The sequence below is a fragment of the Chaetodon auriga genome, chromosome 7, assembly GCF_051107435.1.
Source record: "Chaetodon auriga isolate fChaAug3 chromosome 7, fChaAug3.hap1, whole genome shotgun sequence".
NCBI lineage: Eukaryota > Metazoa > Chordata > Actinopteri > Chaetodontiformes > Chaetodontidae > Chaetodon > Chaetodon auriga.
Window position 1 is genome coordinate 14545967 of NC_135080.1, and position 11463 is coordinate 14557429.

Sequence of the window (11463 nt, forward strand, 5' to 3'; positions counted from 1 at the left end):
AAGGAGGGAACAGGACCGAATAAAGAGAACAAAACAGGGTAGAAGCAGGAGCGGGATAATGGAGAGAAAAGTGGACCAGGGCATTGGAAAGTAGAAAATGATAGTTGAGAGAAACAAGGAGAGGAATGGGAAGGGAAGAGATGAAAGAAGTGGTTGGGAAGGGGAGAAAAAGAGAGAGGAGTGAAGCAGTAGAAGTAGGAAGAAAGCAATATGAACGAAAGCAACCCGCCAGACAAGAACGCTGATATTGATTCAGCAAATTAGGTTCCATGAATAAATTATTTTTCCTTTTTTTCCACACTCAATTCCACTGTTTTTATATGCATTTATGTGGCATCTATGGTACGGTAAAGGTTTGATAAAGATTGTGTTTACAGTCAAAAAAAACGCAAACTTGTGGACATCCATCCACCATCCTCTTCCATCCTACTTCCTGCATCAGCAGTGAATGTTAGCACTGGACATAATTCATCATGTGTACAATCTTCCAACATGTGTGCAATTCCTCAGGGTACTGGGCTGGAAATAGCAGGATAGATGTAGAATTACCAGGGGATCTCATGTGATTGAAACACAAGTGTGTTTTGTGCAGTGCATTCACATGGGACAAGCAAAGTTACTCGAACTGTAATAATGTAATGTCATGTATTAATGGTGACATTATGCTCTGGCTATGATGTGGAGTCTCTGTGTAACACCCAGTTCTTGAACAACGGGAGCAATGAGCCTCCTGAATTTGCACTCAAAATGCTGTCAAAAAAAAGTGGAATCAGTAGACAAGAGGAGGAGAAAAGGAAAGATAATGTTGGGAGAAGTGACAGAAGAGAAAACTGCAATAACAAGGACAGACGGAACAGGAGACAGTGACAGTGACTTAGGTAAAGAAATTATAGTGGGACAAAGTGAAGGAGCAAGAGAAAGGCCAAAGAAGACAGAGGGATGTCCCTGGCTCTCTGTGCCCCCGTCTAATGAGTGTTCATTGCAGAAACATATTTTATTCATCCACTGCTTCACTTCCTCTCTCACATCCTTTCTCCCTCTTCTTGCTTATCATTTCCTTTTTTCCATGGTTGCTCCCAGGCTCCAGGACTTTTTTTTATTTTAGCATTTGTCTCATACCTGTTTTTTTTTTATTATTATTATTCTGCATCTCTTCATCTTTTTGCCCTCTCTCCTCCCTCCTTTGCTCGTTCTCGCCCTCATATTGCTGCCAATTACTCTAATTCCAGGAGTCATGTCAGGCCCGTGACATACATATGGAAGACAGGGCGTACATACAGTAAATGGAGCAGGACAGATGTGCTGCTGCACTGTGGAATCGGCTATTGAGTCCAGTCACGTAAACATGCAGCCATAAACATGCATAAATACATCAACAAATACACAGAAGCAAAGCTCACTTTTTCTGCTGCTGTGGTCACGTGTCTTCATCCCCGTCTTTCTCGTATTCCCTCACACAAACAAAACCAATGCATGTGAGAAAACGCAGCACTATGCTAGACAGAGTGCAGTGACAGTCAATTGAATGGGGTCGCTGCAGGGTTGTACTTTATAGGGAAAATACTCTACTGGAGACTTCAGACAGCGTGAAACCAGTCTCAAAAGCAATATGTAGCAGCCACTCTCTGGACAAGTTGGAATAATGGAGCTGTTGTTTTCAATGGTTGATAAACCAAACCTATTACATTAACTCTACAGCCTCCCTGGAGACTGAACAACAAAAACTGAAAAAGTATCATCCAGCAACTAGAGGCAAAAGGAAAAAAATGAAATAAAATTCAGTCACAACAGGAGCCAAAGCAGTTTCTGACACAGGTTAAATTGTACAGTGAAGGGGGAAAAAAAAGACAATAAAAAGGCAGAAGATTGTCTGTCGTGTTGTGTAATCCTGTGATGTGCAAGTTGGGCCAATTAATGCGAGTGTTTGCATGAGTCAGGAGAAATGATTCACATGTTCGTACCAGTGCACACGCAGCTGTGCGTCGCTCTTTGAGCCAGCTCAATGCGATGCGACTTGCTCGATCACTCACAAAAACAAGCGAAATGAATTGAGAGATTTTTCTCAATTCACTGAAAGAGTTTCAAAGAGCCGTCTCCCTGGAGGAGAAGCAATCACCGCGGCAGAGTCTTTGCCACTAATGTCTGACTGGCATTAGGGCCAATTGTGACCGAAAAACAGACAATAGACTGTCTGTGAAACACGGCTAAATTTTCCCCATGATTCAATTTCTTGGTAAACACAGGCACGGGGGGAGGGAGAGGGGCTGTGGGTTTTGGGCCTTAGCTTCACTGTGAGCAACTGTCACTACTGAGGGCAGCCTCACTCTTGTCTTTGTGCTGATTTGGACCCAATCAAGCGCACATATCTGTCTCTTGATGAGACTGGCCTGATATCATCCATGCAGACACGCAACGGCAAAATCAAGAGTAAGGCAGTATAAGGCACACCAGCATGACTTGAATATCAACTCACACTTAACCTTCACATACTTAAATTCATCAATAATTCCACTAAATTATTCAAACCTCTGTCCGTCGCTCTCTCTGTCCCCGTCTCTCCCTCTCACTCTGGTACAATGACGCCCTGTGGGCTTCCTGTGCTGACAGGAAGAGAGCTGCTTTTCACAGCCGGCCAAGACACACAGCTGAGCGGAAGACGATCCCCTTTCTGAGCCCGTCTCCCCCTTCCTCCCCCTCAACCCTTCCCCCATCACTTTCTGGATCCCACTTTTACTCTCATTTTTCCCCCTCTGTCTTGACCATCCTCACAACTACCTCCCCCCACGGTTTCTCTCCCTGAATGAGCTCGCTCACTATCTGAGCGAGGGCGAGTATCTGCTTAATAGCTCTTGTTCTGCTCATTTTCATTTGCTTCTTCCCAGTCTGAACATTAAATCTCCTCTCCTCCCTCGATCACACGCCGCACAGACTCTGAGATTCTTTTTCTTTGTCTGTCCCTCCAAGGAACACTCCCTGTGAAATTCCCTGTCACTCTTTTGTGGACCATCATTACATTTCCCAAGTGACATTTAAGCAGCTTCTCTTCCTTCAATTTGTTTATCTCAAATCTCCTCCCTCCCCCTCGGTGTCTGTGCCCTGCTCCTCTCGGTTTCCTATGTGCCCTATCCTTCTTCCTTTCTGCTCTTAAAGCGTCTCTTCTCCCATCATCCCTCACCTCTTATTTCCTTTTTTCATCACTTTGTCTTTGCGGTCTTGTTCTCTCATCTCATTCATCTCTTCTTCTGCCTGTCATCACTTAACTTCCCATAAATCTCTGTCTCATGCCCTTTCCTTTCTGTGTGGACCGATGCAGCTTCATGCATTTCAACATGGACCTGGGTTTTTTTTTGTTTGAATTCAAAGACGCATCTGTGGAACATGACAATTAATTAATTACAATACAGCAGAGAAAATGACTGCCAAAAATACAGATTAAAGCAAATAATCTAAATTAAGAGGTAAAGTAATGAATTAATTTTTAGTATTAAAAAGGCTCAAGGATTTTAGAAAGTCGACCAATTAGTTTTTATGATAATGATAATATTTTGCTAGCAGGATCAAACTGTTAACAGGATATTCAACCTGCATTTCATTAGAGAACATTTTTTTCTTCCTTTACCAGAATTGTGTAATGGCGATAAAGTACGTCCATGAGTAGATATGAGTTTACAATTAATTACATTCTTCCTTAGCATTGAAGAGGTAGCAGAGCGTACAGCAGTTCAAGACTGTCATCAGCCATTCATTGTGAAACTGCAACAGCCGATGGGGAAGCTCACCCGTCGACCAACCGACGGTGTGACAGACTGGGCTTATAGGGCTGGCCCTGTGTTGCTACTTTGGTCCCACCTAAAATGTGATTGTCCAATATAGGTTTTGAGAGGGTGTAAACACACTGTGACATCACCCATTGGTTTGTGGTCCACTGTTGTGAAGCCTTTGGCATTACGGCCATCACAATCTTAGCCAGACTGTTTCCTCAACTTGGTCGATCATGTGAGAAGTAGGCTCATTTTCTCATACCCTTACATCCAATCAGACTTATTTTTGCAACCGCTGGAGTCGCCCCCTGCTGGCCATACAAAACAACGTAGGTTTAAGACATTTGTGTATTAGCCACGATTTATGCTGTCTTTGGTTTTGAGTGAGTTTGCCCTCCAGCAGCCAAATGGTGAATGGTGAGTGTTACTTTCCTTATTTCTCTGTCTGTCTTCCATAAGAGTCAATAGACCCAGCTGGGATGGCACAGCGTGACAGTGGTGAGGTCCACGCTTTTGACTGACTGCTCTTACTTTACTCTCACAACTGTAACTTACAAAAAATAAATAAATAAATAAAAGCATGAAAAAAGCTCTATTTGCTGCAGAAGCGGTGCAAAGTCAGAATAATGGTGCTCCTACTGTGGCAGCGAGTTTGTGCCTATTGTGCCACATGTCTCTGAGCTCAAAGCTTGTTTGTGGCAGCGGTGTTACAGTTTGTGAAGAGATCTACCTCCTGCTCATGCACTCACCTTTTCTCATGCCCCCCCACTCACTTTTAGACATCAGGTGAGGCTGTTACTGTATCTGTTTTTAGGCTCTCAACCCCACTTTCCCTCTGGTTCGTTAAGGAGTGTGTCACAGCTCATGCGAGTCCTCCCTCACGTTGCATGATGTGCAGCAGACAGCTGCGAGCACTGATAGGTTGTCTTCTCAAGTGTCTAAAAGACAGTTTCAGTGATGAGCTTCGGTGCAGTGTCAGCAGCAGTGAGTGCAGTTGAACCTGGTTGGACATCTCTTTTCGCTGATTGTTGTCTCAACTGCAAAAGTGGCCAATTGCAGAGTTACCAGTTTGACAGTGAATTTTCTCCTCCAGCAGTCTCATGGAAAATGAGGCAGACATGCACAGCCACAGTTCCTCGAGAGCTTCTGAAAGATTAGGATTTGCTCGCTTTTCTCCATTTTATAGAATTGTCGACTGAACACCGTTGGAATATCTCAGTGTCGATAAAACAAATAAACGAACAAAAAGATGCTGAAAACTTTTTTAGCTCAATCAGCTTCAGTTCAGCTCAGTATTGTGTATTACCATGCTCCATTTACAGTTTAGAAATATTTGAATCCAAATGAGTTTTCAATTGTGGTTTTGCTGCTTATCTTGCCAGATTTTTGGATTTTTTGGTAAACTTTTAATACTTAGTCAGAAACTTAAATGTTGAAGAGAAAGCCTGAAGATTTGGAAACATGATTTCAGGGGCTTTATTAAGACATCACTTTGACTTGCGGTGGCTCGTGATGGGAATTTGTTTTTATTCATAACCTCCTATGACCTGGATGACTGAAAAAGACTTGAAAAAACAATCAAAAGATCAGTTCATAACTCAAATAACTCTGAGCTGTCAGTGCATTTTTGATGTGTGATAGGCTCACTGATGTTCATTGTTTTGCACTGTCTCTCTTCATACCCATTTCAAAGCCAACAGCTCCACAACTAGACACCTCACACATGAGCGTCCTTTTGAACCAACCACATCCACAAATACACCCTGACAGCCTCAACTTCATCCTGTGTCTTCCTTATCCCTCCCAGGACCCATCAAAGCCAGTCCTTTCTCCTGAACTCTCCCAGCTCACGGGAGAGCACAGGGGAGTAAATGTGTGATGAAATGTGTGTGCCAGCGCTTTGCACAGAGTCACTGCAAAATGCGTGAGTTCAAGTCTGATTGGATTCCGTTCACTGCGCTGAATACACATGCCAGACGTGCTTTCTGAAACAATCTCTCATACTTCTTTTCGACAGTATGTCTCACACATTCCTTTTTCTTTTTTTTTTGGATGTGAAGTACCTTGAAGGATTTGCTCACTCATTTACACTCTCTCAGACTTAGTCACATTTTTAGCAGGTTCTCCACAAGGAGAAGCTGTCCAGTCGTTGTCAGATCAATTATATACGCGCCAACCTGCACCACCTACAGGCAAAGATGCTACAGTGTGAACATATACATGCTGACCACTGCTTTTCCTTCACTCTGCGATCCATCTCATCCCAAACCATCGCAATAGGGTTTAGGTCATGTGATTGTGGAGGCCAGGTCATCTGATGCAGCACTCACATAGCCTGGAGGCGTGTTTTGGGTCACTGTCCTGTTGAAAAACAAATGGTGGTCCCATGCCTAAACCAGATGGGACAGCATGCGGAATGCTGTGGTAGCCATGCTGCTTCAGGCACGCCCACACCATCGCACATCCTCCTCCATGCTTCCACCACACATGCAGATGGCGTCCATTCATCTTCAAAGTTCAACTCATTAAACCAAAGTACAGATTTCCACTGGTCTAGTGTCCATTCCTTCTGTTTCGTGTCCCAAGTAATTTTCTTCTTCTTGTTGGTCTCACTCAGTCGAAGTGTCTTTGTAGCAATTCAACCACGAAGGCCTGATTCACACAATCTCCTCTTAGCAGTTGCTGTTGAGATGTGTCTGCTGCTTGAACTCCGTGAAGCATTTATGTGGGCTCTAACTTGAGGTGCTGTTAATTGGCGATTTCTGAGGCTGGTAACTGTAGTGACTGTATCCTCTGCAGCAGAGGCAACTTCTTTTCCTGTGGAGGCCCTCATTGTTGAAAGCTGCTGAAATTTTGCAGATTGATTGATCTTCATGCCTTAAAGTAATGATGGACAATCATTCCTCTTCACTTGGTGGAGCAGCTCTTGCAATAATATGGATTACTACAGTAGCTGAAGAGGTTGGGAAGTATACATAGTGTAGAATAGTTTGGGAAGGCCGTAATCGTTCATCGTTTCAATCGTTTCATGTCAGCTATTATTGGCCATGTTTTCACGTGCCTGTTGTTGGTACTACCAGCCATGTTTTCACAAGTTATGGGAATATCTGGGAAGATGGCAACAGTGGAAACAGCTTCTTCTTCTTCTTCTTCTTCTTCTTCTTTCTGTTTTGTAGCAGAAACAGCTGATCAGTCACATGAGATATGTTCACTACATCAGAACTTATTTGGCAAAAGTGTTTCCGTCGTCCATTTGCCATTCCATTAACACTTGATTGAAAAAGGAAAAAAAAAAAATTAGGAAGTTTTATGGAGTTTTGCTGTTTCCATCAAGCTTTTCAGATGCGATATTTTGAAATGGGCAGCTCTGAAATATCTAAGGTTAGATAAAAGTTTTTAATCTTATACAGTAGTATGAGTATTAATCAAGTTTTTTTATGTGCCTGACCATCAGATGAGGTAAGTGTTTGCGGAGAAGTCAGCAGATACATAGTTTTGCAATTCCTCTGATATGTAATTTTCCTTTAGTGTGACTGAATCTCTTACATCCTTCTCCAAACAAACGAACAGATTATACACTGTGACACACAGAATAAACTCCTCACACCCAGCAATCAGGAGAAAGTATGCTCCACTTAGCAAAGCTATTTTTCAGGTTTCAAATGCAAACTAGAAAACATCCAACACAGACGCTCAAGAAGCACTTATAAAAAAAAAAAAAAAAAAATGAAAAGGCAGAAATATGTGAGCGAGGTTTCAAGTATGGACACCAGAAACAGCCAGAACATAAGATACAATGAAACTCACTGAGCATTGGTGAGTATCTGCACATAATAATAACTGAAAATATGGTTGTTGTTTCAGTGTATCTGTACCTTCTGTCATGGACGCTATGGTATGAAGAAAAATGGATTCCACTGGCACAAAATGTAACTGGGATTTGAATGGGACAGCTGCCTTTAGTGTGAATGGCACATTGTCCATGTAAGGAATCACTTGATCACTTGAGACATGTAGTACAATATTGCAGCTGCACTGCAACTCTATAATAGCAATAGCAATAGCATTTCCTTTGAAAATACAGCAACAAAGAAAAACCATTAAACCTACAGTATGGGTTATTTTTGATGGCTGAAATGGGAGATTAAGGGAAAACATGTTTGTTTTTCTCACTTGGCTTCTCAATTGTGTATCCTTGTGGCAGCAAGACACGGTAAGTTATTACTGTCCTGCAAAATTTTGTTTAGAGTGACAAATGTTACTGGGGATACATGTACATAAAAAGAACAGATACGAAAAAGCATAAAAAAACATGAGCGGGGGCTGGGGGATGTGGTACCTATTAGGAGCAAGTGTAAATGGGAGGAGCAGAAATTATAGTGATTGAGTGGACAAGTGTGTGGGATGACAGGGGCACAATGGAAGAAAGGGATGGGGACAGAGGAGACAGGAGATATTACGAGAAAGTGAAGAAGTGAGCCAGTGGGAGAGGAGGAGATGGGAGAGGCAGAGGATGAGGGACAGCGGTGGGGAATGATGCAACGGGGAGGGATTGAGGCTCAGATTTGGGGAATGATAAGGGCAGAAGGAGCGTGAGCTGAGGAGAGATAAAGGGAGAAAGAAGGAAGAAGAAGAGAATGGAGTGAGTGAGCATGAGAAGGCAGAGGGAAGGATGAAAGGAGACAGAGGGAGGTCGTCAGTGTTTTTTATTTCATTCAGACAGAAGTGTCTCTGAGTGAGTCTCTTGAGGCTTACACACATACAGTATATACACATAAACACACACACACGCAGGCATGCACGCACGCACGCACGCACACACACACACACACACACACACACACACACACACACTCTGAATGTTTCATGGCTTCCATTTGCAAGATTACATCTTTCAATTAAGACAGAGATGGTTGTCTCTTGGTCCCTGTGAGTGTGTGTGTGTGTGTGTGTGTGTGTGTGTGTGTGTGTGTGTGTGTGATGCTAAGATGAAATTCTCTAAGAACATGCATTTACCCAGTGCCTCTCTAACAACAATTTCTAAAGTGTTAGCAAGTAAAATAGTAAAAATGCAAATAAAATGATTCCAGATGATCAATAAACAGTTAATCACAGATTACATTAAATAAGAATAGCAAACTGCAGGTGGTACCTACAATCCCGAGTGCTGACCTCCATGCTGTAGTCCTGTTCAGATAAAAAGTTATTGCCCTGATCTAGAAATCTGCATTATAAAATGGATTACAATAATATAAAGACAGAAGAACCAGGCGAGGTGGAAACCTAGTATATGGCTGCACAGTGTATGATCACTGTACTGTATTGTGGCCAAATTGCATCTGTCAGAGTGATGCAAAATCAGGGCATCACTAATGTCAGGTGACTTCATCCCCATGAATATCCAGTGAATGAATGTACAAAAACTGCACGGACATCCATTCAATAGTTGCTGAGACCAAAGTGCTGGACAGACCAACAGACCAACATCACCATCAACTGAACTGCTTCAGGTCTACAACCAGCTACAATTCACAATGAGCACAGCAATCTTAGAGAATGCATGAATGTCAAAATAACAAGTAAGAAGTGAGGCATATTTGTGTGTCTTTTTCTGACTAATGAAAAGGAGATGAAGTTACTTACAGAGGCTGCAGAGAAAAGTTTCAAACTTAGTGCTTGAGGGGGTTATAATTGTAGGATGCAGGGCAGTAACCAAGAATTAAAAAAAAAAAAAAAAGCTGAGATCATGACTGCAAATCGCTCAGACACAACCCTGCCGCCCTGTTTTGTTGATTCAGCTAACTGTTATACTGTTACACTGCTATGATTTCTATATTTTCCTCCTACATGAAGGTCTAAATTCAGCTTCAAAGCCTGCCAAGAATAGAATTCTTTATTTCATTATTTCAGTTGGCCTAAAGGCAGGCAAATTTAATAAGTCTAAAAATGTTGGAAATAGTCTGCTAAATACCCAGCAAGCAAAAGTTTTAATTATAGGATTTTAACTTCCTCCAAGTGCCTAAAACACCCAAATTCCAAAATTAAGGTCACGACTTCAATATCCTCAATGTTAGTTCCGTCACTGGCTGGAAGACAGAGAATGAAAGTCACAAAACAGTGACATGTCTCATTTTCTGCTGCCCTAAATGAATAATTTTAATGTTATTTGTCACTTGTATGATTTCATACGCAGTGTATATGCTCCTTGTGTTGTGATGGGTATTTTGCAGCTGTGTTACAGTCTGCTGCCGGAGCGTTTTTGAGCTGAAGTTTCACTGACAGAACACCTTCTCCATTTGAAGTTTTAATCCATCAAAGGAAACAGAGCGGGTTTCATTTCGTCTATAGCTCTCTTGTTCCTCTCTGGCAGTAACCTTGATAAGTGCCAGCGAGTTTAGAGACCAAGCAAAGGAATAATTTTTATTAACAGGAGCTGATAGCTAAAAAAAACTGGATTTGATACCTGATGTGAATTGGGATGATAATTGAAACGAATGATGCTGGTGTTTTCTTTCAAAACTACTGTTAATTTGCGTCACACAGATAAATGTGATTTTTATTATTACCTTGTCTTAATATCAGCAGCATCAAAGCAAACTGGAATATCTCCAACTCTCTAAACCGTGATCCTTTGAGAAACATTTAGCAGTGCTCATTAATAATTCTAACTTTTAATTTGTAGCATTTACATATTGTCTGGAATTTTAATGTCACTTCTGAAAACACATGTAGCACTGTGGTGTTTTCTACTCTGTGTACTCTTATTATATCACTGAGTTGGTGACTGCGTTATTACTAGAAAAATAAATAGTCTAAGTGTGTATATGGCCTCACTTTTGTCGCACCTTTAAACCCTTTCAACCTCACTAAAATTGAACCGCATAAAATAAAATACTTAAGCCACAAATGAATATATGAATTACTCCATTTTAGACCAAAATAATAAAGAAAACATTTCTATTTTCAAGTGCAAAATTTGAGGAAACACAGCCCTTAAAGGGGCTATAGAAAATAAAGAAAATATAAATGGGATAATCATAACTTATAACTGAAAAGCTTCGTGCAGTAGATAGTCCAGCTGATTGTTTGCTGCAAGAGTAGAGATTGTGAGGCTAACTTGGAAATATCAGTTTCTATGACTTCAGTCCTGGGTCATTTGGCTTACTTTGGTCTTTTGCTGAATCCAGGCAGAGCTAAATGGAATTTCATGTTGTTTGCCTAAATCTGAGGAAGGGATTTGATTTTTTTTGAGTAAATGTTGCTGCACAGCTCAGTGGGGCTTTGGAGAAATACAATGGAATACAAAGTTCAACCGGAGGTTCGCTGACATAATGTACAAATGGTCCTTGTTATGTCAAATGGCAAACAAAACCGATATTCAAAAAACGTTAAAATATTGATGAAATAAATCATTATAAGAAGATTTAAAACCAAGAATTAGGAATGCATCCACGATAGTTTTGTGACATTGATCCTCCTGTACTGTTTCTCCCTGTCAAATGGTTGAAGGATGGTTTTAAAAAGCTCCTTTTATTCAATCAATACGAAAAAATTATTTTGATCTAACAAAAATATTGTACCGCATTGTTGTCTGACTGTGTGTTCATTAAGTGTAATCATTTGGGACTTGCCCTTTTGGTTTTTCTCTCCTCACTGTTAATAAATTATTATCCTGAAGTGGGCGGGACCCCTGCTGTCTACT